Source organism: Engystomops pustulosus, chromosome 4 (assembly GCF_040894005.1).
Source record: "Engystomops pustulosus chromosome 4, aEngPut4.maternal, whole genome shotgun sequence".
Classification (NCBI taxonomy): Eukaryota; Metazoa; Chordata; class Amphibia; order Anura; family Leptodactylidae; genus Engystomops; species Engystomops pustulosus.
In genome coordinates this window covers 12,940,993-12,968,312 of record NC_092414.1, presented here as the reverse complement: position 1 = coordinate 12,968,312, position 27,320 = coordinate 12,940,993, and the positions used below count along the sequence as shown (strand labels likewise).

The following is a 27,320-nucleotide window of genomic DNA, read 5'->3' as shown; positions in this document are numbered from 1 at the left end:
TAAGCTCCGCCTTTTTGATAACAGAAAGGAGCTAAAATGAATTGCCATTTGCTCGGGAATGCTGGGGGCTAGAGAAAAAATTCCAAATGCCCCCGAATTAGTGGAGCGAGGCCTATCAAAGGAGGTCGTAAGGTGGAGAAGGTGAAAATATCCTTTAAGTATAAATTTAAATCCTGTACAGTATATGGCTCATACAAGGCCCAATCCTCGCAGGAGTTAAAGGGTTATTCCGCACTCTAATGATACACAGCGCAATTTCTTAGTCTCCCGAACAATAAATAATCTACATTCCCATCTACAGACTGATATGAGATGCACATCATACAGCAGACACCCCCCCTGCCTCCGTCCTCCCGCTAAGCGATGCCGCCCCTATGGGATGGCAGCCGGATGCCGCGACTGTCAAAGGCAGAATTTAATTAAATGCTAAGGAGTAAGTGTGGCCTCTCCGAGGTATTCTCCTACAATCCAGACCTCAGAAGGTGAGACAGCGAGGAGCGGGAGGCTGAGCCTGGGATCTGTGGGGGCCCCCGAATTATTATTAAGCCTCCATATTACTGAGGGTAGAGGCGGCTGTCACAGAGACTAAAGACCCTCCAGAAAAATCCTACAGGGAGATCCGGCCTCCCGCAACGTCCCCATTTCATTATTGTTGTCATCGTTCTTTACAAGGAGCTCCCGATTCTGCATGGGGGGGAGGTGTCTACTTTATCCTATGTAATATCTCACCATAGGGGGCATGGGAAGAATTCTATATGTAACAATTAGACTTTTTTCGTACATCATTTTGGTAACTTTTGACTATTTGATGCTCAGTTTTTCACAAAAAGAAGTGCAAAGACTAAGACCGCTGCAGCCAATCACAACAGACTTCAACAGTCACTTGGGTTGAAATATGATCAGCTCAGCCAATTGCAGCAGGTAACTGAAGTCACATGTTTTGACACATGACCATTGGAGCCAATCAAAGCAGACTACAGCAGTCACATGTTTTCACACATGACCATTTGAGCCAATCACCGCCAAGTACAGCAGTCACATGTTTTGACACATGACCATTGGAGCCAATCACAGCCGACAACAGCAGTCACATGTTCCAACACATGACAATTGGAGCCAATCACCGCCAAGTACAGCAGTCACATGTTTTGACACATGACCATTGGAGCCAATCACAGCCGACAACAGCAGTCACATGTTCCAACACATGACAATTGGAGCCAATCACCGCCAAGTACAGCAGTCACATGTTTTGACACATGACCATTGGAGCCAATCACAGCTAACTACAGCAGTCACATGTTTTAACACATGACCATTGGAGCCAATCACAGCAGACTACAGCAGTCACATGTTTTAACACATGACCATTGGAGCCAATCACAGCTGACAACAGCAGTCACATGTTTTAACACATGACCATTGGAGCCAATCACAGCTAACTACAGCAGTCACATGTTTTAACACAAGACCATTGGATCCAATCACATTCAACTACAGCAGTCACATGTTCTAACACATGACCATTGGAGCCAATCACAGCCAACAACAGCAGTCACATGTTTTAACACATGACCATTGGAGCCAATCACAGCTGACAACAGCAGTCACATGTTTTAACACAAGACCATTGGATCCAATCACATTCAACTACAGCAGTCACATGTTCTAACACATGACCATTGGAGCCAATCACAGCCAACAACAGCAGTCACATGTTTTGACACATGACTACTGGAGCCAATCACAGCTGACAACAGCAGTCACATGTTCTAACACATGACAATTGGAGCCAATCACAGCTGACAACAGCAGTCACATGTTCTAACACATGACAATTGGAGCCAATCACAGCTGACTACAGCAGTCACATGTTTTAGCACATGACCATTGGAGCCAATCACAGCCGACAACAGCAGTCACATCAGTTGACACATGACCACTGGAGCCAATCACAACCGACAACAGCAGTCACATGTTCTAACACATGACAATTGGAGCCAATCACAGCTGACAACAGCAGTCACATGTTCTAACACATGACAATTGGAGCCAATCACAGTTGACTACAGCAGTCACATGTTTTAGCACATGACCATTGGAGCCAATCACAGCCGACAACAGCAGTCACATCAGTTGACACATGACCACTGGAGCCAATCACAGCCGACAACAGCAGTCACATGTTCTAACACATGACCATTGGAGCCAATCACAGCCGACAACAGCAGTCACATGTTCTAACACATGACAATTGGAGCCAATCACAGCTGACTACAGCAGTCACATGTTTTAGCACATGACCATTGGAGCCAATCACAGCCGACAACAGCAGTCACATCAGTTGACACATGACCACTGGAGCCAATCACAGCCGACAACAGCAGTCACATGTTCTAACACATGACAATTGGAGCCAATCACAGCCGACAACAGCAGTCACATGTTCTAACACATGACAATTGGAGCCAATCACAGCCAACAACAGCAACCACATGTTCTAACACATGACAATTGGAGCCAATCACTTTATAAAATCTATGATTAAGAAGCATTGCATGGCTCCTTTCCATGGCTCCAATGTTAAAAAAATCAGTTTGTAAACTTATATACAAATCACCTGAAGTGAGTCCAATGATATTAATGGAGTCCTGCATATTAAATTTTACTTGTATTGCCCCGCCTCCGGGTTCCTAAATTGACAGGTCTCGCTGCTAGGATATGCTGCTGCATGGAACTAGTACTCAATGCCATGTGACCAGGGTGATGTCATCTAAGGTCCTTTACCCAGTCAGATTAAAATTACCTCATGTATATATTTGATCACATGAAATCACAGCAGCCTCCATGAAGGATGGGGAGGAGTAGAAGTCCATGGAGTCTGCTGTGATTTCATGTGATCAGATACATACATAGGGTAGATGTTAATATTACTGGGTAAAGGACCTTAGATGACATCACCTTGGTCACATGACATGAAGTGCTGAATAGTGAGGAGACATAAGGGATGGGCAGGAGTAGATGGGAGGGGTCGGCTGAGCAGGACACGCCCCCATTCTGATGCCAGAAATTACATAAATTGATTGATTTTATGGGGATGTGAGGAAACATTTTTGTAAACGAAGGGTGTCAGTTAGTTATTAGGGTTCTATGGGAACCTGTCACTAGCTGTATGTGTGAAATGTGGTGACAGGTTCCCTTTAAAAACTTGTATCAGGGGGTCATATTCACAGGGCAGTCGGGGCATTCTTCACCAAATCAAAGCCGACCCAAAACAAATTTCAGGCGAGGAGTGTCTACATTCATATTTTCGGGGGGTTTTGTTCCTTATTAGTAGGGATGACTGGACCCAGTGGGGTTCAGATTCATCGAGTTTTGCCAAACCTGGAACGAAAGTTTGGTTGGGACACCCGAACCTGAACACACGGGCTGGCACCGATCTGGGGTGTTACCTACTGAAATAGTGGAAAAGCCACCGGATCAATCATCCTTGGGAAAATGGCGACCCACACTTTTCGTCAACAAAGCCTTGCTAGTGGGACTTAACACTTGTGATCGGTGTCAGGCTTCTGGGGTAGGGAACCCCCTGGACCTCATGACACATACCGACACCTGGGACCGGAGTCTAAGTGGCACCCGGTTTTTACCAGATCTTGTTGGTCTTGTTGTGGCGTGGTACCACCAGGTCGTTCCACTGGTGCGACCTGTCCGCGGTGGCATCCAGGGACGTGGTACAAAATAGGCAAGCAATTTCGTGGTCGGGGACAGGCAGAAGGTCAAGACAGGTGGCAACGGTTCAGGGTCTGGGACGGAGCAGGAGGTCAGGGCAGGCAGCGGAGGAGCATAAACGGGAACAGGTCCGGGATCCCAACGGGGAATCCAATCACGAGCACAAGGCAGAGAACAAAGCTTTCTCAATGGCATAGAGCACAAAGATCCGGCAGGGAATTCTGGGAGTCGGCAGGCATTTAATGGTGCGCTGGCCCTTTAAATCCTCTGAAGCCGGTGCGCCCTAGGAGATGGGAACCCGGCGCACATGGTCACCGGACAGGAATCAGGTTAGACAGAGCAGCGGGGCACCGGGGCACACCGAGGATCACAGGTGCTCCGGCGACCCACGTCTCACCTGAGACAATCGGTGCCAAACTTTTTGGCTGAAGTCTGGGTTTGTCGACCCCTTTGCAATGTTTGGCGCAGACACTGTTGCGCTTCGGGTCCGATCATCACTACTAGTAAAGATCAGGGCACTGATTGGCTGGATAAGATGCCTTCTATGAACGGAATGTAGAGAGACACGGAATGTTTCATGTGAAAGACATTATGCAAATTAGCTCTCCTCCATAAGAAAGGAAATCTGATTTCAGCCTACGTTAGAGAACACAAATACAGTAAAAAAAAACACATAAAATAATACATTTTTTTAAGAAGATCTTTAGAATTTTCCGAATAAATATTTTGTCCGTTTACTGATTTGTTTTTATTAATTAGTGATCCGTTCATGCGATAATTAACAAACCCGTGACCTTTAGAGTCACACAGACGGGCGACTCTTACGTAAGGAGAATTTTCGAAATCTATGCAAACAGCCAAGGACTGTGTTGGCATTCAAGAGTGTGTTTCACCACATAAGTTCCCCCTCGGGGGGAGAAGAAGCGGAACGATGGACATTTCGTTATCGTATTCTGCGAATGACCTCTAGAACATAAACCCAACCCCCCCACTATCTCGCGAATCACGACGGGAAAACTTCAGAAAAAAAATTCCATTACATCTCGAACCGGTTTCCATTCTAAAAGACGACACATCTTATCAAAAGCTTCACCTCTGGGTATGGAACAGGCAGATAGAAGGGAAAAACAAATCCATAAAGAAATTTAAAACATCTGAGATAAAAAAAAAAAAATCCATAAATAAAAGTACAAAATGCAAAAAAAAAAAGAAAAGGATTTAAAAAATGAACAGTAAAATCTTTAGAAAAAATAACTAATCCATTCACAAATATACAAAATGAAAATGAACACAAGTGAAAAATTGATCGAGCAAAAAAATCCTGAAAAAAAAAACAAAACTTGACCTCGAGCTTAAAAACAAATGGACTGATGTAAAAAAAAAAAAAACTGATAAAAGGAACCGTAAATGAACAAAAAAACAAAAGCACCAAGATTAAAAAAATCTGAAATAAAAATCTAAAAAAAATTAACAAAACTCGTAAAACAAAGTACAAATCAGAAACAAAAGTACAAAACTCGGAAACAAAAGTAAAAATGGTGACAAATGAAAAATAATTTATAAAAAAAAAACATCCCAGAAAGATCATAAAGAAAAAATAAAATGCAACCCACCAATATAACAGGCGGACATAAAAAACAATTAATAAGAGGAATCGTCAATTAACAAAAAGCAAAAGTGCCAAGTTTTCAAAAATCTGAAATAAAAATCTAGAAAAAAAAATAAACAAAACTCATAAACAAAAGTACAAAACAAAAATGGTGATAAATGAAAAATAACTTAAAGAAAAAAAAACATCCCGGAAAGATCATAGAGTAAAAATAAAATGTAACCCGCCAATAAAACTACAAATAAACTGACATAAAAAACTATTAATAAGAGGAATCGTAAATGAACAAAAAGCTAAAGAACCAAGATTTTTTTTTTAAAAAAACGGAAATAAAAATATAAAAAAAATCAATTCATGAATAAAAAATGAATGGCTAAAATTTAAAAGGCTCCTAAAAAAAAATATATATATATAAATATTAAAAATGCACAAAGTTCTTCATTGAATAAAGGAGATTTCAATGGTAACAAACTTTCTGGTCTTATTGGCTAAAGCATAAAGTAAAAAGAATATCTATAAGTAAAAAAAAACTACATAAAAAGTTCAAAAAATGCACAAAGCTGATGGGGATGATCTGCCTGGGTCTTTTGAGGTGAGGTTAGACGAGGTACTCGACCGAGAAAGACACTTTTTGGAACACGTTCCGGCCTTCACGTTGCGAAACTGCTAAACTCATCCGTAAGTTCACGAGATTTTTCGGGTCAGAGATGAAACGGTCGGATTTTTCTCTCGTTCCTCGTAGAAGAGATCACATTAATGAAGTGAGCGGAGTCCTTCGTATTCATGAGCTGTCGATGCGGCGGCGCCTGCCCGGAGCCATGGCTGAACTTTGCGGTGGCCGCCACATCTGGGGTCTTTTTGGGCTTCCTCGCCCCTCTCTTCGACGCCCGCAGATCCGTTGACCTGACAAGTCTGTCTTTGCTTTTGAATGTCACCCCGTATTTGGCGGGACGACCATGGGCACCGATCCAGCTCTGTTCTGATGTTGATAATTTATGCGACATCCAAAAATATAAAACTGAGTCAATGGTGTCCTAGGGCGGTGCAGAAACTGGATGTTATGTATGGACGGGACTCCGTATCAGAATTTCTCCAAGGACATATCCATGTATGAAGAAGGCTCACCTTCAAAAAGAATCGTAATCCGAGACTGGCAGAGACTGTCCTATCAGCGTTGGTATCAGTCTCTTCAGAGGAAGTGATGCAACTGCATCGACTGTACAACACAGGGGTAGGGGCACAAAAACGTCTAAAACAGCTACTGCTGAACACTAAACAGGTTCCTGCCACACAGTTAGAAGAAGTTGACAGTGTGGTCCATATTCGCTATAACGTATCTTTTATTTATAGGAGTATGTATATATAGATATAGAGAGAAGGTTAATCACACTCTTCTCCTAGCAGGTAAAAAAGGAAATACTGGCTCTAGCTGCCCATGTGATGCTGTGCTGATGCATCATGGATTTGAATAACATACAGCACTGAGATATAGGTTCCTGTCACATAGTTATAAGGTAGAGGTCGATTTATAGTATGATATATAGATATAGAGGATAGGGTAATCACACTCTTCTCCTAGCAGGTAAAAAATACTGGCTCTAGCTGCCCATGTGATGCTGTGCTGATGCATCATGGATTTGAATAACATACAGCACTGAGATATAGGTTCTTGTCATATAGTTATAAGGTAGAGGTTGATTTATAGTATGATATATAGATATAGACGATAGGGTAATCACACCCTTCTCCTAGCAGGTAAAAAAATACTGGCTCTAGCTGCCCATGTGATGCTGTTCTGATAAATCATGGATTTGATAACATACAGCACTGAGATATAGGTTCCTGTCACATAGTTATAAGGTAGAGGTCGATTTATAGTATGATATATATATATAGACGATAGGGTAATCACACTCTTCTCCTGGCAGGTATAAAAAAAAATACTGGCTCTAGCTGCCCATGTGATGCTGTGCTGATGCATCATGGATTTGAATAACATACAGCACTGAGATATAGGTTCCTGTCACATAGTTATAAAGTAGAGGTCGATTTATAGTATGATATATAGATATAGACGATAGGGTAATCACACCCTTCTCCTAGCAGGTAAAAAAAATACTTGCTCTAGCTGCCCATGTGATGCTTTGCTGATTCATAATGAATTTTAATAACATACAGCACTGAGATATAGGTTTCTGCCACATAGTTATAAAGTAGAGGTTGATTTATAGTATGATATATAGATATAGAGGAAAGATTAATCACAATCTTCTCCTAGCAGGTGAAAAAAAAATACTTGCTCTAGCTGCCCATGTGATGCTGTGCTGATGCATCATGGATTTGATAACATATAGCACTGAGATAGAGAAATCTTACAGTCATGTTGGTGTCCAATTAGAAAGAAGGAGGCTACATTGCATTAAACTGCCTGTACATCCGCGCTCCACGTATAAGAACACAAACTTGCCCTGACTATTTCTTAGATGTTTACAAGGGTATAGAGAATAGAAGAATCTCCTAGCTGAAAAAAACCTGCCTCTAGCTGCCCCTGTGATGCTGTGCCTGTGCATCATGGGACAGATAACAAATAGATAAATCTAGCAGTCAAGTTGGTGTCCAATCAGAAAGAAGGGGGCTGCATCCCAGTAAATAATGCAACTGCCTGTACACCGGCACTCCACATGGTAGAACACAGACTCCTAACACGGCTACTGCTGCATATTAGGCAGGTTCCTTTCACACAGCTATAAGGTAGAAGTTGACACTGTAGACCCCGCTCCCCCCTGACCTTGATCTCTTAGATGTTTAAAAGGGTATAGAGAGTAGGAAAATTCCTTTTTTCTCCTAGCAAGTAGAAAAATACTGTCTCTAGCTGCCCATGTGATGCTGTGCTGCTGCATTATGGGATAGATAACCTATGGCACAGAGATAGAGAAATCTAGCAGGCAAGATGGTGTCTGATCAGAAAAGACAGGAGCCTCTGTCAGCATTCTGTATCAATTCAGTACTTTATACAACTTTATTTCACATTACCTGCTCCCCTGTCAGCAGTGTGTAGTGAGTCCTAGGAAAGGGGAAACAGCTGCAGGAGCCTGTGTCTCAGTCTCCTCAAACATTCTTCCTCTACGCCACACCCCCCCTCCCCCCCAATGCACATGACAGGAAGTGGGGAGACGGGGGAGAGAGCTGCAGTATGGAGGAGAGGAGACTGAGACACAGACAAACAGGTTGCAGCTTCCTCTGCCCAGGGACTCATCACATACTGCTGGTAGGGAGCCTAGTACTGTGAAATAAAGTTTTATAAAGTACTGAAATGATTCACTAAATTATTTAAACCAGCATAACATACACTATTGGATCATGTCACCAGCTAAAACTGACATTCCTGTTGACAGGTTCCTTTTGAAAGGGTTTTTACGGGGCATAACTATAATAACCTATCCCAACAAGATGTCATTAATAAGTATAGTCCATAAAAAGAACCTTTAAAATTTGATTGCCACTCCAGCTACTAGTGCCACAGGCATCAACATCCCTGCCTGGTAATGTGAAATAAAGTTTTATAAAGTACTGAAATGATTCAGTATATTATTTAAACCAGCATAGCATAGACTATTGGATCCTGTGAACAGCTAAAAATGACTTTCCTGGTGACAGGTTCCCTTTAAAAGGGTTTTTACGGGGCATAACTATAATTACTTATTAATGACATCTTTGTGGGATAGGTTATTATAGTTATGCCCCGTAAAAACCCATTTAAAGGGAACTTGTCACCAGGAATGTCATTTTTAGCTGCTGACAGGATCCAATAGTCTACGCTATGCTGGTTTAAATAATTTACTGAATCATTTCAGTACTTAATAAAACTTTATTTCACAGTACTAGGCTCCCTACCAGCAGTATGTGATGAGTCCCTGGGCAGAGGAAGCTGCAGCCTGTTTGTCTGTGTCTCAGTCTCCTCTCCTCCATAATTTACTGGATCATTTCAGTACTTAATAAAACTTTATTTCACATTACCTGGCAGGGATTTTGATGCTTATGGCTCTAGTAGCTGGAGGGGTCATCAAATTTTAAAGGGTTTTTTTATGGACTATACTTATTAATGACATCTTTGTGGGATAGGTTTAGTCCATATAAAACCCCTTTAAAATTTGATTACCACTCCAGCTACTAGAGCCGTAGGCATCGACACCCCTGCCCCTTTAAGATATCGCACCCCGTGATGTGCCTCCAGCTTTACTAAGACAAAATCAATACTCCATCAGGTCAATACACAGAGGCCAATCCGTAAAAAAAAGCTCCTCGGTTTAAAGCGAGTCCAAATCTTGATACATTGTGTCGCAACTCGCCGCTGCGATCGATTAGCGTTATTACAGAGCGGCCGCCTTTAATGATGTCATCCATTATATCGTTACTTTGTAATTACTGGAGATTCTCAGTCAATGATGCAAATTAGATCACATGTCCATTGCCCAATGTTAAGGGGGGGGGGCTACCGGAACCGCATCGCACCGAGCCGCGCCGCACACAAGTGTACTTACAGGAATCGGCGCATTTACATAAAGATATTGAAATGATATAGTATGTTTTTTTTTTTCGGCGGTATAATGTCAGCGCGTCTGAGTCCCAGCGGGGGCCACACACATATGATAGATCCCGGGCGCTGCCGGCGAAGGTTTGATGCCTGGCGCCAGCGAGTGAATCTTATTAGCCTAGATACAAACCGAGACGCTGTGATAAGTGATGAATAAACCCTGACAAAAACACGGGCAGGGGGGAAAAAAAAAATCGGAAAAAAAAAAACTCACCTTAAATAATATTGAGCAAAAAAATTAGGCCAATAAATTTGTTCTCCGCGGGAATCCCTTTAAATAAAGTTTTTAAAAAAAATATATATATATATTAAAAAAACTACTCAAATTCACCAATTTCATCCAATACAAATTGATTATTTTTTTCCCTCCAATTCTGAATAAATATCTTTTTTTTTTTGTTTTTTTTACAAATGTTATAGATTTTCCTTCGTTTCGGTACTTTTTCTATTTTTTTTTATTTTTGTCTAATTTCCTATTTTCAGGATGTTGTTAAAGAATTTTTTTTAACAAATGTCAAACTTTGAGTTTTGAGGCAAAATAATATTATTTTTTTTTTTACATTTTTATATACGGTACATTTACTTATGTTCATTTTCTTTTTTATTGCATTTTTCTGTATTTTTTTTTTTAAATCTTCATAAAATTTATTAATAAGAGAAGGTTAATGTAAACTGATAAAATATATATATATTTTAATTATTATTTTTTAAATTTTAATTTATTTTTTGGCATTGTACGATTTTTTTAATACAATTTTTATTTTTCTTAAATTTTTTTAAATGAATATTTATTATTTGTCATATTTTTTTTTTTACTTAAAAAAACATTATTTTGTTAAATTGTGTATTTGAATTTTTATTTATTTATTTTAATTATTTATATATTAGTTAAAAATATAGAATTTAAAATATTTTTTTTATAATTTAATTTTACATTTTTAGTTATTTTTTTTTAATCTTTGTTAAAAAATATTTTTTTATTAATTTATTATTTTTTTCTCTATTTAGTCACCACCCATTGGACCAATCCAGCGGATGACATTAGCAATGACCCCCATGGAAAGAAGGTCAGTAGAGATTCTTGTTTTACCTTCTCCCTGTTCCCTAGTGAAACTGGAAAACCCCTTTAAGAGATTTCCATAGTACATATGACTCTAATCTGTGTCCTCCGCACTTCCTTATAAGGCCACCGGGGGATTTCTATTTGTGCAGCGTTACAAGGTCGGTCAGCGTCTGAAGTCGAGACTTATCTCGGATATTTCCATATTAAATGTCACCTATCTGTTCCTCGTGCTCTTATTATCCATCTTTAAGTTTCCCTACAAGGATATCAGTCCGTAGTCATTTGGACGGAAGGCAAGAATAGACTGTACAGGTGACCGGCGGCTTCTTAAAGGGCAAGTCTAACTATTGTATCTATCAAATGGCAACCGTTTTGTAGTCTCAAACGGGTCAGCTACGGAAGGATACAGCTAGTATCATAGAGGGAGGAGGGGGATGCAGCTGCAGGTTCACTCTGTACATGTAAATATATATATGCTGTAAGTGGTGAAGAGAGAGTAGAGGGATCATGTTACAGATTCTTTGCAGGTTACACCTCCTCGTCTAGCAAAGGATCCAATTAGTGTAATATAAAAACAGTGGATAGGAAAGGAGGGGGATGCAGCTGCAGTTTCTCTTTGTGTATGTGAAGCTGTAAGTTTGTAATAGGGAAAGAGGGAGTAGAGGGATCATGTTACAGTCTCTTTGTAGATTACACATCTCATTGACAAACGGGTTCACTTAGCGTAATATGGAAAACAGTAGATAAGGAGGAGGGGGATGCAGCTGCAGTTTCTTTCAGGGTCTGTAAATCCGTATGTTGTGTGAGAGAAAGAGGGAGTAGAGGGATCATGTTACAGTCTCTTTGCAAGTTACACATGTCATTGACAAAAGGGTTCACTTAGCGCAATATGGAAAACAGTAGATAAGGAGGAGGGGGATGCAGCTGCAGTTTTTTTCTGGGTTAGTGAATCCATATGTTGTATGAGAGAAAGAGAGAGTAGAGGGATCATGTTACAGTCTCTTTGCAGATTACACATGTCATTGACAAAAGGGTTCACTTAGCGTAGTATGAAAACAGTAGATAGGAAGGAGGGGGATGCAGCTGCAGTTTCTCTCTGTGTATGTGAAGCTGTAAGTTTGCAAAAAGAAAGAGGGAGTAGAGGGATCATGTTACAGTCTCTTTGCAAGTTACACATTGACGAAAGGGTTCACTTAGCGTAATATGGAAAACATTTGATAGGAAAGGAGGGGGATGCAGCTGCAGTTTTTTTCTGGGTCGTGAATCTGTATGTTGTATGAGAGAAAGAGGGAGTAGAGGGATCATGTTACAGTCTATTTGCAAGTTACGCGTCATTGACAAAAGGGTCCACTTGGCGTTACATGAAAAACAGTCAGAAGGAAAGGAGGGGGGTGCAGCTGCAGTTTCTATCAGGGTCGCTGAATCCGTATGTTGTATGAGAGAAAGAGAATAGAGGGATCATGTTACAGTCTTTTTGCAGATTACACATCTCATTGACCAATAGATTCACTTTAGCATAGTATGAAAAACAGTAGATAAGAAGGAGGGGTATGCAGCTGCAGTTTCTCAATGTCTCTGTGAAATTGTATGGGGTGAGATGGGTAGAGGGAGAGATAAAAGAGAGATCATGTTACAGTCTCTCTGCCTTGATAAAGGAAACAAAACACAAACATGCAGGTTATACCTCCTTAGTGAATAAAGGATCCCCTGTGGTGTAATATTGTATAGACCAGACAGGGGGGGGGGGGATATGCTGTAATTTCTTTTGTATCTCTGAAGAGGGGAAGAGGAAAAATGCGGGGGTTATGTGTCTGTCTCAAGAAAGAGGGAAGGGGAAGACATAAACATGCAAGTTACACCACCCCAGTCACCAAATGATCGAGTTGGTGTAGTTTTGTATATGGTAAACCTGTGTCAATGAGAATGGAGAAAGGAGAAGAGGGATCATGTTACAGTCTCTCCGTACGGCTCGTGAGAGATAGGAAAAAAGACATAAACATGTAGGTGCGGCTTCCCAGTAAACCAAGGATCTGAGGGTGTAATATTGTATATAGTAGACACTTCTCTGTAAAACTGCATTCTGTGAGAATAGAAGAGGGATCATGTTACAGTCTCTCCGCACCAGTGTGTACGGCTCATGAGAGATGGGAAAAAAGACATAAACATGTCAGTAAAGCGAGGATCCCGTCATATTGTATATAGTAGACCCTCTTGTCTGTAAAACTGCATTGTGTGAGAATAGGAGAAGAGAGATCATGTTACACTCTTTCCACTTTGTGTCATAGGGTGAAGTGTGGACAGGGAAGAGGGGGATGCGGCTGCTATTTCTGGGAGGAGTAGAAGATCTTCTTTCTCCCTCTACTCATAAACAGACAAAAACTGCAGCCGCATCCCCCTCCTGGCCCGTGTTTTATATGTATCTTCTTCCCTTTTACCTACATAGTTCCACAAATGACTACAGTCTACTATAGTCTGATACATTGTAACGAAACTTCAGCTAAACCCAACCAATCACAACCAACCCTTTATACCTGTCCCAACACACCTAGAATGAAAAACAAAATGCAAATTCTTCTCAATTCTTTGTTTTGTGTTATTATTCCACTTCTGTGCAGAACTATGTGTCTCCATGGCAACAGACTACAAACACGCTCTGTGTAGTCAGATCCCTGCAGTCATGCTCCGTTAAATTATCACAGGTTGTAAAAGACATTGGAAGATTTATATGAAGTGGAAGGTACAATTTGCCTACCACAGGGTTTCTTTGTAGTCTGTTGCCAAGGCAACATAATTCTTTGCATAAGGGCTGCGTACACATCCCAAAGCTGTTTATACTATACCCTAAACTTGTTTTAACAGTCCCTACGCCCATAGAATGAAAAAATGTCGCAACTTCTTAGTTAAAAATGCAAAATTATTTTGCGTTTACAGCTCATATGCAGAACTATGCGTCTCCACGGCAACAGACACGTGTAGTCAGATCCCGAAATCATACCCCCTCCTATAATATGTCCTTGAATAATAGTGGTAGGTTATGATGAGGAGGAGGAGGAAGAGAAAACAATGTGATTGCACAATCCGACCACACAGTGTTTTGTTTGTAGTCTGTTACCATGACAACACAATGACTTGCGAGGGAGCTGTGTACTCAGAGTGAAAGGTGTTTAATGATGGATTTTTTCGTGGTAGTAATATATCATTTATGAGACTGCGCTCTGTACTCATAGGTCCTGGGGATCAGGAGCACATGTCACGCGCTGTGCGGCTCCGGCGCAGGCCACATGTTGTTTATAACACACGTTAATAATTTATTACACGCTCACCACATAATAATCATCACATAGAGTCTGCTCCGGAGGGGCTCTATACAGGGAGCCCGTGCTGCTGCATGTATCACACAACACGTGTTCTGCACATATCAGGGAGCAACATCCGACTGCCCGGCAGCCAGATGTCAGGAGATTATCACAGCCCCCCCCAATAATTACTCATCACACAGACAGTGGGGGAGGGGCGGGGGTCCGGCTGTACTACTACATATGTGTGATGGAAGGAGAGATAGATAGATAGATAGATAGATAGATAGATAGATATGAGATAGATAGATAGATAGATAGATAGATAGATAGATAGATATGAGATAGATATGAGATAGATAGATAGATAGATAGATAGATAGATAGATATGAGATAGATAGATAGATAGATAGATAGATATGAGAGATAGATAGATAGATATGAGATAGATAGATAGATAGATAGATAGATATGAGATAGATAGATATGAGATAGATAGATAGATATGAGATAGATAGATAGATATGAGAGATAGATAGATAGATAGATAGATATGAGAGATAGATAGATAGATAGATATGAGATAGATAGATAGGAGATAGATAGATAGATAGATAGATAGATAGATAGATAGATATGGGATAGATAGATAGATAGATAGATAGATAGGAGATAGATAGATAGATAGATAGGAGATAGATAGGAGATAGATAGATAGATAGATAGGAGATAGATAGATAGATAGATAGATAGATAGATAGATAGATAGATAGATAGATAGATATGAGATAGATATGAGATAGGAGATAGATATGAGATAGATAGATAGATAGATAGATATGAGATAGATAGATAGGAGATAGATAGATAGATAGATAGATATGAGATAGATAGATAGATATGAGATAGATAGATATGAGATAGATAGATAGATAGATAGATATGAGATAGATAGATAGGAGATAGATAGATAGATAGATAGATATGAGATAGATAGATAGATATGAGATAGATAGATATGAGATAGATAGATATGAGATAGATAGATAGATAGATATGAGATAGATAGATAGATATGAGATAGATAGATATGAGATAGATAGATATGAGATAGATAGATAGGAGATAGATAGATAGATATGAGATAGATATGAGATAGATATGAGATAGATAGATAGATAGATAGATATGAGATAGATAGGAGATAGATAGATAGGAGATAGATAGATAGATATGAGATAGATAGATAGATATGAGATAGATAGATAGATATGAGATAGATAGATAGATAGATAGATATGAGATGAGACAGACGTACCTGCCCAGGGAGAGAAGACTGTGCCAGTCAGGCCACCGAGGATGAGCTCCACCTCCTGCTACACTGCTCCAGATCCTCAGCAGTGAGGGACACTCACCCCAGGAGCCTCTCAGATCTCCCCCAGAGCGTCTGCTCCATGGAGGAGGGAGAGAAGATGCTGGGGGAGAGTACTTGGCCCGCTCCCACCTGTTACCAGCATATAGCGCCCCCATGTGGTGCCCTGTCCTGCAGTCACAGCTACACCTGGGCCTTGGTCATGTCAGGTCACAGGTCATCCGAGGTCACGCTTCCTAATGATGAGTGGATACATCTTCCACTATGAATCGGCCGGGAACAGCAGAGCTGTGGATTTACATAGGACTGCTGGGGACAAATCACAAGCTCAGCTCCTCTAGTGCAGATGTAGCAGTGCTGAACGTGTTTGAAGGCTTTGTCAGGGGGATACGCAGTCCTATGTAAAAACAATTGGGATATAATCCTGATCTGTGCCGAGTAACAAACTCAACTCTTCATTGTAGTATCAATTTGCGTTTCGATTCAGATGTAGCAGTGCCGAATGTGTTTCAGTGCGATGCCTGTGAATCCGGAGGATGCTCTGCAGTCCTATGTAAAAACTTAAGCTCATAACATCCCGATGTATAATCTTATTATGTGCCACATAACAAATTCAACCCTGCTGTGCTGGATAAATTCACGTTTTAGTGTGGATGTAGCGGAGCTGAGTGCGTTCTTTAAAGCGTTTTAAGTAACCCGGAAGTATAATTTGCAGTCCTATGTAAAACTTAAGGTGTAAAACTTAAGGTTATAGATCGGGACATATTACAAACTCGGCCCTGCTGTGCTGAATAAATGTACATTGTAGTGCGGATGTAGCAGTGCCGAGAGTGTTTTACAGCATTTCTAGTGACCGGTAAGGATAATTTGCAGTCCTATGTAAAACTAAAGGTTATAGATCGGGTCATTATGAGTCATTGTGCCAAATAACAAACTCGGCTCTGCGGTGCTGAATAAATGTACATTGTAGTGCAGATGTAGCAGTGCCGAGAGTGTATTACGGCATTTCAAGTGACCCCTAAGGATAATTTGCAGTCCTATGTAAAACTTAAGGTGAATTATGGCTGATAACACACTCAGCTCTGCTACACCGACGCAGAAATGTGACATTACGGAGCTTTGTGTATATTATACATGACTACAATGACACTTTCGGCCTCGTTTGTAGCATTTTTGTACATTTTTTACAAGGATTGAGCCCCCACCCCCCGCGTTTCCCCCAGAGTCGGCCATGATTGAGTGTCTCTCCGCGTCCCCCCCCCCCCTCCGTGTGGATTGAATGGTGTCTATTCTGTCACGGGGAACAGCAGGACAAATCGCTCCGGTATGGAGTCCCCATGTTCTCCGCTCTCTATCGCCATGGAAACGGGACCGGAATAGATTATTCCTTTCCATATAGGTCACAATTATCAGGAGGAAGTTTGATACATGGGGGGGGGCAGTCACATGGGGCTGTCAGGTATCTAAGCCGTCAGGAAACGAGGCTCCGCACTAGACATTGCCACAAGAATTTTTTACGGAAATTCCAGAACTGGATGTAGCAGAGCCGGCGCCGTTATTTTACCCAAGTAAGCAAGGCTGCGGTCACACATGGCGTTTTGAACCCGTTTTTGGTCCGTTTTTTAAGCAGTCCGTTAAAAAAACGTGTGCGGTTTTTGAAAACGCATCAGTTTTTTTCCCCGTTTTTGTCAGTTTTTCCCAATGATCAATTAAGATTATTGGGAAAAAACTGATGCGTTTTAAAAATGGGTTCAAAACGCCACATGTGCCACCACCCAGGCGGCACACGTGGCGCTTTGAACCCGTTTTTGGTCCGTTTTTAAGCGGTTCGTTAAAAAAAAACGCATCCGTTTTTGACGGGTTTTACCAATTATCTTAATTAAGACGGTTAAAAAACGAATGCGTTTTTTTTTAACGAACCGATTAAAAACGGACCAAAAACAGGTTCAAAGCGCCACGTGTGCCGCCGGCCCTAAGCCAGATCAGCTAAACATGACAAACTCAGCCCTGCTATATATGAGAACCTCAGCGCTGCTACATCTGATTATCTCAATTTCCTAAACCTGACTAATTTAGCTTGACTATCCCCGCACTGCTGCACCCAACATACTCAGTACTACTACACCCAACATACTCAGTACTACTACAGCTAACATACTCAGTACTACTACAGCTAACATACTCAGTACTACTACACCTGACATAATCAGTACTACTACACCTGACATAATCAGTACTACTACACCCAACAAACTCAGTACTACTACACCTGACATAATCAGTACGACTACACCTGACATAATCAGTACTACTACACCTGACATAATCAGTACTACTACACCCAACAAACTCGGTACTAATACACCTGACAAACTCAGTACTACTACACCCAACAAACTCAGTACTACTACACCTGACAAACTCAGTACTACTACACCCAACAAACTCAGTACTACTACACCTGACAAACTCAGTACTACTACACCTGACATAATCAGTACTACTACACCTGACATAATCAGTACTACTACACCTGACAAACTCAGTACTACTACACCTGACATAATCGGTACTACTACACCTGACATAATCAGTACTACAACACCTGACAAACTCAGTACTACTACACCTGACATAATCAGTACTACAACACCTGACATAATCAGTACTACTACACCCAACAAACTCAGTACTACTACACCTGACATAATCAGTACTACAACACCTGACAAACTCAGTACTACTACACCTGACATAATCAGTACTACTACACCTGACATACTCAGTACTACTACACCTGACAAACTCAGTACTACTACACCTGACATAATCAGTACTACTACACCTTACATAATCAGTACTACTACACCTGACATAATCAGTACTACTACACCTGACATAATCAGTACTACTACACCCAACAAACTCAGTACTACTACACCTGACATAATCAGTACGACTACACCTGACATACTCAGTACTACTACACCTGACATAATCAGTACTACTACACCCAACAAACTCGGTACTAATACACCTGACAAACTCAGTACTACTACACCCAACAAACTCAGTACTACTACACCTGACATAATCAGTACTACTACACCCAACAAACTCAGTACTACTACACCTGACATAATCAGTACGACTACACCTGACATAATCAGTACTACTACACCTGACATAATCAGTACTACAACACCTGACATAATCAGTACTACTACACCCAACAAACTCGGTACTAATACACCTGACAAACTCAGTACTACTACACCCAACAAACTCAGTACTACTACACCTGACAAACTCAGTACTACTACACCTGACATAATCAGTACTACTACACCTGACATAATCAGTACTACTACACCTGACAAACTCAGTACTACTACACCTGACATAATCGGTACTACTACACCTGACATAATCAGTACTACTACACCTGACATAATCAGTACTACTACACCTGACATAATCAGTACTACTACACCTGACATAATCAGTACTACTACACCCAACAAACTCAGTACTACTACACCTGACATACTCAGTACTACTACACCTGACATACTCAGTACTACTACACCTGACAAACTCAGTACTACTACACCTGACATAATCAGTACTACTACACCTGACATAATCAGTACTACTACACCTGACAAACTCAGTACTACTACACCTGACAAACTCAGTACTACTACACCTGACATAATCAGTACGACTACACCTGACATAATCAGTACTACTACACCTGACATAATCAGTACTACAACACCTGACATAATCAGTACTACTACACCCAACAAACTCAGTACTACTACACCTGACATAATCAGTACGACTACACCTGACATACTCAGTACTACTACACCTGACATAATCAGTACTACTACACCTGACATACTCAGTACTACTACACCCAACAAACTCAGTACTACTACACCTGACATAATCAGTACTACAACACCTGACAAACTCAGTACTACTACACCTGACATAATCAGTACTACTACACCTGACATACTCAGTACTACTACACCTGACAAACTCAGTACTACTACACCTGACATAATCAGTACGACTACACCTGACATAATCAGTACTACTACACCTGACATAATCAGTACTACAACACCTGACATAATCAGTACTACTACACCCAACAAACTCGGTACTAATACACCTGACAAACTCAGTACTACTACACCCAACAAACTCAGTACTACTACACCTGACAAACTCAGTACTACTACACCCAACAAACTCAGTACTACTACACCTGACAAACTCAGTACTACTACACCTGACATAATCAGTACTACTACACCTGACATAATCAGTACTACTACACCTGACAAACTCAGTACTACTACACCTGACATAATCGGTACTACTACACCTGACATAATCAGTACTACAACACCTGACAAACTCAGTACTACTACACCTGACATAATCAGTACTACTACACCTGACATAATCAGTACTACTACACCCAACAAACTCAGTACTACTACACCTGACATACTCAGTACTACTACACCTGACAAACTCAGTACTACTACACCTGACAAACTCAGTACTACTACACCTGACATAATCAGTACTACTACACCTGACAAACTCAGTACTACTACACCTGACATAATCAGTACTACTACACCTGACAAACTCAGTACTACTACACCTGACAAACTCAGTACTACTACACCTGACATAATCAGTACTACTACACCTAACAAACCCAGTGCTACTACACCTGACAAACTCAGTACTACTACACCCAACAAACTCAGTACTACTACACCTGACAAACTCAGTACTACTACACCTGACATAATCAGTACTACTACACCTGACATAATCAGTACTACTACACCTGACATAATCAGTACTACTACAACTGACATAATCAGTACTACTACACCCAACAAACTCAGTACTACAACACCTGACATAATCAGCTCTCCAGGGTGCGGGGAGGTAAGTGCACTGCTATCCAGGGTGCGGGGAGGTAAGTGCACTGCTCTCCAGGGTCTGGGGAGGTAAGTGCACTGCTCTCCAGGGTGCGGGGAGGTAAGTGTGCTGCTCTCCAGGGTGCGGGGAGGTAAGTGTGCTGCTCTCCAGGGTGCGGGGAGGTAAGTGCGCTGCTCTCCAGGGTGCGGGGAGGTAAGTGCGCTGCTCTCCAGGGTGCGGGGAGGTAAGTGCACTGCTCTCCAGGGTGCGGGGAGGTAAGTGCACTGCTCTCCAGGGTGCGGGGAGGTAAGTGCGCTGCTCTCCAGGGTGCGGGGAGGTAAGTGCGCTGCTCTCCAGGGTGCGGGGAGGTAAGTGCACTGCTCTCCAGGGTGCGGGGAGGTAAGTGCACTGCTCTCCAGGGTGCGGGGAGGTAAGTGCACTGCTCTCCAGGGTGCGGGGAGGTAAGTGCGCTGCTCTCCAGGGTGCGGGGAGGTAAGTGCACTGCTCTCCAGGGTGCGGGGAGGTAAGTGTGCTGCTCTCCAGGGTGCGGGGAGGTAAGTGTGCTGCTCTCCAGGGTGCGGGGAGGTAAGTGCGCTGCTCTCCAGGGTGCGGGGAGGTAAGTGCGCTGCTCTCCAGGGTGCGGGGAGGTAAGTGCACTGCTCTCCAGGGTGCGGGGAGGTAAGTGCGCTGCTCTCCAGGGTGCGGGGAGGTAAGTGCGCTGCTCTCCAGGGTGCGGGGAGGTAAGTGCACTGCTCTCCAGGGTGCGGGGAGGTAAGTGCACTGCTCTCCAGGGTGCGGGGAGGTAAGTGCACTGCTCTCCAGGGTGCGGGGAGGTAAGTGCACTGCTCTCCAGGGTGCGGGGAGGTAAGTGCGCTGCTCTCCAGGGTGCGGGGAGGTAAGTGCACTGCTCTCCAGGGTCTGGGGAGGTAAGTGCACTGCTCTCCAGGGTGCGGGGAGGTAAGTGCACTGCTCTCCAGGGTGTTGTATAAGACTATTTCACAGAGTTTCATAATACCGCCATATAGTGCACCGATTATTATGTTGTATAAGAGTATATCACAGACTCACATAATAGCGCCATATAGTGTTTAGAAATCTTCACCATACAGCCAGGACATAGCAGTACTATACAATTCTACATAATACCGCCATATAGTGCACAGATGATTATAAGGTATAAGAGTATGTCACAGCATCACATAATACCGCCATATAGTGTGTAGGAATCTTCACCATACAGTCAGGACATAGAAGTACTATACAATTCTACATAATACCGCCATATAGTGCACAGATGATTATAAGGTATAAGAGTATGTCACAGCATCACATAATAGCGCCATATGGTGCGGTGTTACCCAGGTCCATCAGTGGTGCACAGGTGTCTGCGGTGGTCTGCCCCCCCGCCGCCCCCCCCCCTCATTCCCACGTGGGGGGGGATTCTTAGAGACGTTAAGTTTCCAGTGTATCCGTGAGATAAACAAGGTCCCCCCGGAATCCTCCGCCTGTTCCCGGCTGCTCTTCAAAGACGGAGCGAAGAATTCCTCCTCCTGTCTGCAGGAGCCTTTGAAGGCTAAAAATATCCCGAATCCGACATTTTAACCCCGTCATTCCCTCGCCATAATACGGGAACATTTCCCGGCCATAGATGGATTTTCCAGTGGGCGGTATTATGGGAAAAAATTTTTTAAAAAATTTCATATTTTTGGAAATAATGGACTATAAATATTGACTATCCTGACCATGTAGAGAGGCAAGGGGGCGGTCCCAGCTATCTTAACTCCTCCCCACCAATCATAAATTCATGGTATATGAATACCATGACCAGACCCTACATCTTTACAGACCCTTCAGCTATACAGACCCTTTCTATATAGACCACGCACTGGCAACCTATGCAGACCAGACCCAAAAACAATACAGACCCCAGACCAGACCCTACATCTATACAGACCCCAGACCCCACATCTATACAGAACCCAGACCAGACCCAACATCTATAAAGACCCCAAACCGTACATCTATACAGACCCCAGACCAGACCCAACATCTATACAGAACCCAGACCGTACATCTATACAGACCCCAGACCGTACATCTATACAGAACCCAGACCAGACCCAACATCTATATAGACCCCAGACCATACCCTGCATCTATACAGACCCCAGACCAGACCCTACATCTATACAGACCCCAGACCGTACATCTATACAGACCCCAGACCAGACCCAACATCTATACAGACCCCAGACCGTACATCTATACAGACCCCAGACCCCACATCAATACAGAACCCAGACCAGACCCAACATCTATACAGACCCCAGACCGTACATCTATACAGACCCCAGACCAGACCCAACATCTATACAGAACCCAGACCATACCCTGCATCTATACAGACCCCAGACCAGACGCTACATCTATACAGACCCCAGACCGTACATCTATACAGACCCCAGACCAGACCCAACATCTATACAGACCCCAGACCGTACATCTATACAGACCCCAGACCCCACATCAATACAGAACCCAGACCAGACCCAACATCTATACAGACCCCAGACCGTACATCTATACAGACCCCAGACCAGACCCAACATCTATACAGAACCCAGACTAGACCCCACATATATACAGACCCCAGACCGTACATCTATACAGACCCCAGACCGTACATCTATACAGACCCCAGACCGTACATCTATACAGAACCCAGACCAGACCCAACATCTATACAGACCCCAGACCATACCCTGCATCTATACAGACCCCAGACCAGACGCTACATCTATACAGACCCCAGACCGTACATCTATACAGACCCCAGACCGTACATCTATACAGACCCCAGACCAGACCCAACATCTATACAGACCCCAGACCGTACATCTATACAGACCCCAGACCGCACATCTATACAGACCCCAGACCGTACATCTATACAGACCCCAGACCGTACATCTATACAGACCCCAGACCCCACATCAATACAGAACCCAGACCAGACCCAACATCTATACAGACCCCAGACCGTACATCTATACAGACCCCAGACCAGACCCAACATCTATACAGAACCCAGACCATACCCTGCATCTATACAGACCCCAGACCAGACGCTACATCTATACAGACCCCAGACCGTACATCTATACAGACCCCAGACCAGACCCAACATCTATACAGACCCCAGACCGTACATCTATACAGACCCCAGACCCCACATCAATACAGAACCCAGACCAGACCCAACATCTATACAGACCCCAGACCGTACATCTATACAGACCCCAGACCAGACCCAACATCTATACAGAACCCAGACTAGACCCCACATATATACAGACCCCAGACCGTACATCTATACAGACCCCAGACCGTACATCTATACAGACCCCAGACCGTACATCTATACAGAACCCAGACCAGACCCAACATCTATACAGACCCCAGACCATACCCTGCATCTATACAGACCCCAGACCAGACGCTACATCTATACAGACCCCAGACCGTACATCTATACAGACCCCAGACCGTACATCTATACAGACCCCAGACCAGACCCAACATCTATACAGACCCCAGACCGTACATCTATACAGACCCCAGACCGCACATCTATACAGACCCCAGACCGTACATCTATACAGACCCCAGACCGTACATCTATACAGACCCCAGACCAGACCCCACATATATACAGACCCCAGACCGTACATCTATACAGACCCCAGACCCCACATCTATACAGAACCCAGACCAGACCCAACATCTATACAGACCCCAGACCGTACATCTATACAGACCCCAGACCAGACCCAACATCTATACAGAACCCAGACCAGACCCCACATATATACAGACCCCAGACCGTACATCTATACAGACCCCAGACCGTACATCTATACAGACCCCAGACCCCACATCTATACAGACCCCAGACCAGACCCTACATCTATACAGACCCCAGGCCAGACCCAACATCTATACAGACCCCAGACCATACATCTATACAGACCCCAGACCAGACCCAACATCTATACAGAACCCAGACCAGACCCCACATCTATACAGACCCCAGACCAGACCCCACATCTATACAGACCCCAGACCAGACCCTACATCTATACAGACCCCAGACCAGACCCCACATCTATACAGACCCCAGACCAGACCCTACATCTATACAGACCCCAGACCAGACCCCACATCTATACGGACCCCAGACCAGACCCTACATCTATACAGACCCCAGACCCTAAATCTATACAGACCCCAGACCAGACCCTACATCTATACAGACCCCAGACCAGACCCTACATCTATACAGACCCCAGACCCCACATCTATACAGACCCCAGACCAGACCCCACATCTATACAGACCCCAGACCATACCCTGCATCTATACGGACCCCAGACCCCACATCTATACAGACCCCAGACCGTACATCTATACAGAACCCAGACCAGACCCAACATCTATACAGACCCCAGACCGTACATCTATACAGACCCCAGACCAGACCCAACATCTATACAGACCCCAGACCGTACATCTATACAGACCCCAGACCATACCCTGCATCTATACAGACCCCAGACCATACCCCACATCTATACAGACCCCAGACCGTACATCTATACAGACCCCAGACCCCACATCTATACAGACCCCAGACCAGACCCAACATCTATACAGACCCCAGACCGTACATCTATACAGACCCCAGACCAGACCCAACATCTATACAGAACCCAGACCAGACCCCACATATATGCAGACCCCAGACCGTACATCTATACAGACCCCAGACCCCACATCTATACAGACCCCAGACCAGACCCTACATCTATACAGACCCCAGACCAGACCCCACATCTATACAGACCCCAGACCAGACCCTACATCTATACAGACCCCAGACCAGACCCCACATCTATACGGACCCCAGACCAGACCCTACATCTATACAGACCCCAGACCAGACCCTACATCTATACAGACCTCAGACCAGACCCCACATCTATACAGACCCCAGACCATACCCTGCATCTATACAGACCCCAGACCAGACGCTACATCTATACAGCCCCCAGACCAGACCCTACATCTATACAGACTCCAGACCCTAAATCTATACAGACCCCAGACCCCACATCTATACAGACCCCAGACCAGACCCCACATCTATACAGACCCCAGACCATACCCTGCATCTATACAGACCCCAGACCATACCCTGCATCTATACGGACCCCAGACCCCACATCTATACAGACCCCAGACCAGACCCTACATCTATACAGACCCCAGACCAGACCCTACATCTATACAGACCCCAGACCATACCCTGCATCTATACGGACCCCAGACCCCACATCTATACAGACCCCAGACCCCACATCTATACAGACCCCAGACCATACCCTGCATCTATACAGACCCCAGACCAGACCCAACATCTATACAGACCCCAGACCAGACCCAACATCTATACAGACCCCAGACCATACCCTACATCTATACAGACCCCAGACCCCACATCTATACAGACCCCAGACCAGACCCCACATCTATACAGACCCCAGACCCCACATCTATACAGACCCCAGACCAGACCCCACATCTATACAGACCCCAGACCAGACCCCACATCTATACAGACCCCAGACCAGACCCCACATCTATACAGACCCCATACTCCCCACCTAGAGACCCCAGACCCACCCTGCAGTTATACAAATGTTAGACCGGTGTCTTTATCTATGCTGACCCCATTTATATAGACCCCACACTCCCCTCCTATACAGACCAGAACTTCCAGCTATATAGACCCCAGACCAGAACCTCCAGCTATATAGACCCCAGACCAGAACCTCCATGTCTACAGACCTCACACTAAGAACCTCCTTTCTACAGACCCCAGACCTCATAAAAGAATATTTATACACACAGCTCCAGGGATTGTGCAGAACCTAATTTTTGGAAAATCCTTCCTGAGGTCACCCCCAGTGTAATGGTAAAGTTGGCTTGTGTATGTGTGTGTATATATGTATATGTGTGTGTGTATGTGTGTGTATATGTGTATATGTGTGTGTATATATGTATATGTGTGTGTATATGTGTATATGTGTGTGTATATGTGTGTGTATATGTGTGTGTATATGTGTGTGTGTATATGTGTGTATGTGTGTATATATGTGTGTGTGTATATGTGTGTATGTGTGTGTATATGTGTGTGTATATGTGTATATGTGTGTGTATATGTGTGTATATGTGTATATGTGTGTGTATATGTGTATATGTGTGTGTATATGTGTATATGTGTGTATATGTGTGTGTATATATGTGTATGTGTGTGTATATATGTGTATGTATGTGTATGTGTGTATATATGTGTATGTATGTGTATATGTGTGTGTATATGTGTGTGTGTATATATGTGTATATGTGTATATGTGTGTATGTGTGTGTATATGTGTATATGTGTGTGTATATGTGTATATGTGTGTGTATATGTGTGTGTATGTGTATATGTGTGTGTATATGTGTGTGTGTGTATATGTGTATATGTGTGTGTATATATGTGTATACTGTGTATATGTGTGTGTATATATGTGTATACTGTGTATATGTGTGTGTATATGTGTGTGTATATATGTGTATATGTGTGTATATG

The 27,320-nt window shown here is 43.1% G+C and overlaps 1 protein-coding gene and 1 long non-coding RNA gene across 2 annotated transcripts in view; one reads left to right on the top strand and one right to left on the bottom strand.

Annotated features, from left to right (window-relative positions):
- Window positions 1-27,320, top strand: part of LOC140126076 (uncharacterized) — a 71,029-nt gene that overhangs the window by 14,462 nt on the left and 29,247 nt on the right. The window contains exon 2 of the long non-coding RNA XR_011854751.1: window positions 10,941-10,999. This is a non-coding gene — a long non-coding RNA (uncharacterized lncRNA). The remainder of the gene's footprint in view (window positions 1-10,940; window positions 11,000-27,320) is intronic.
- The window catches only part of CHRM2 (cholinergic receptor muscarinic 2), a 144,717-nt gene that overhangs the window by 101,187 nt on the left and 16,210 nt on the right, over window positions 1-27,320 (bottom strand). The window lies entirely within an intron of this gene.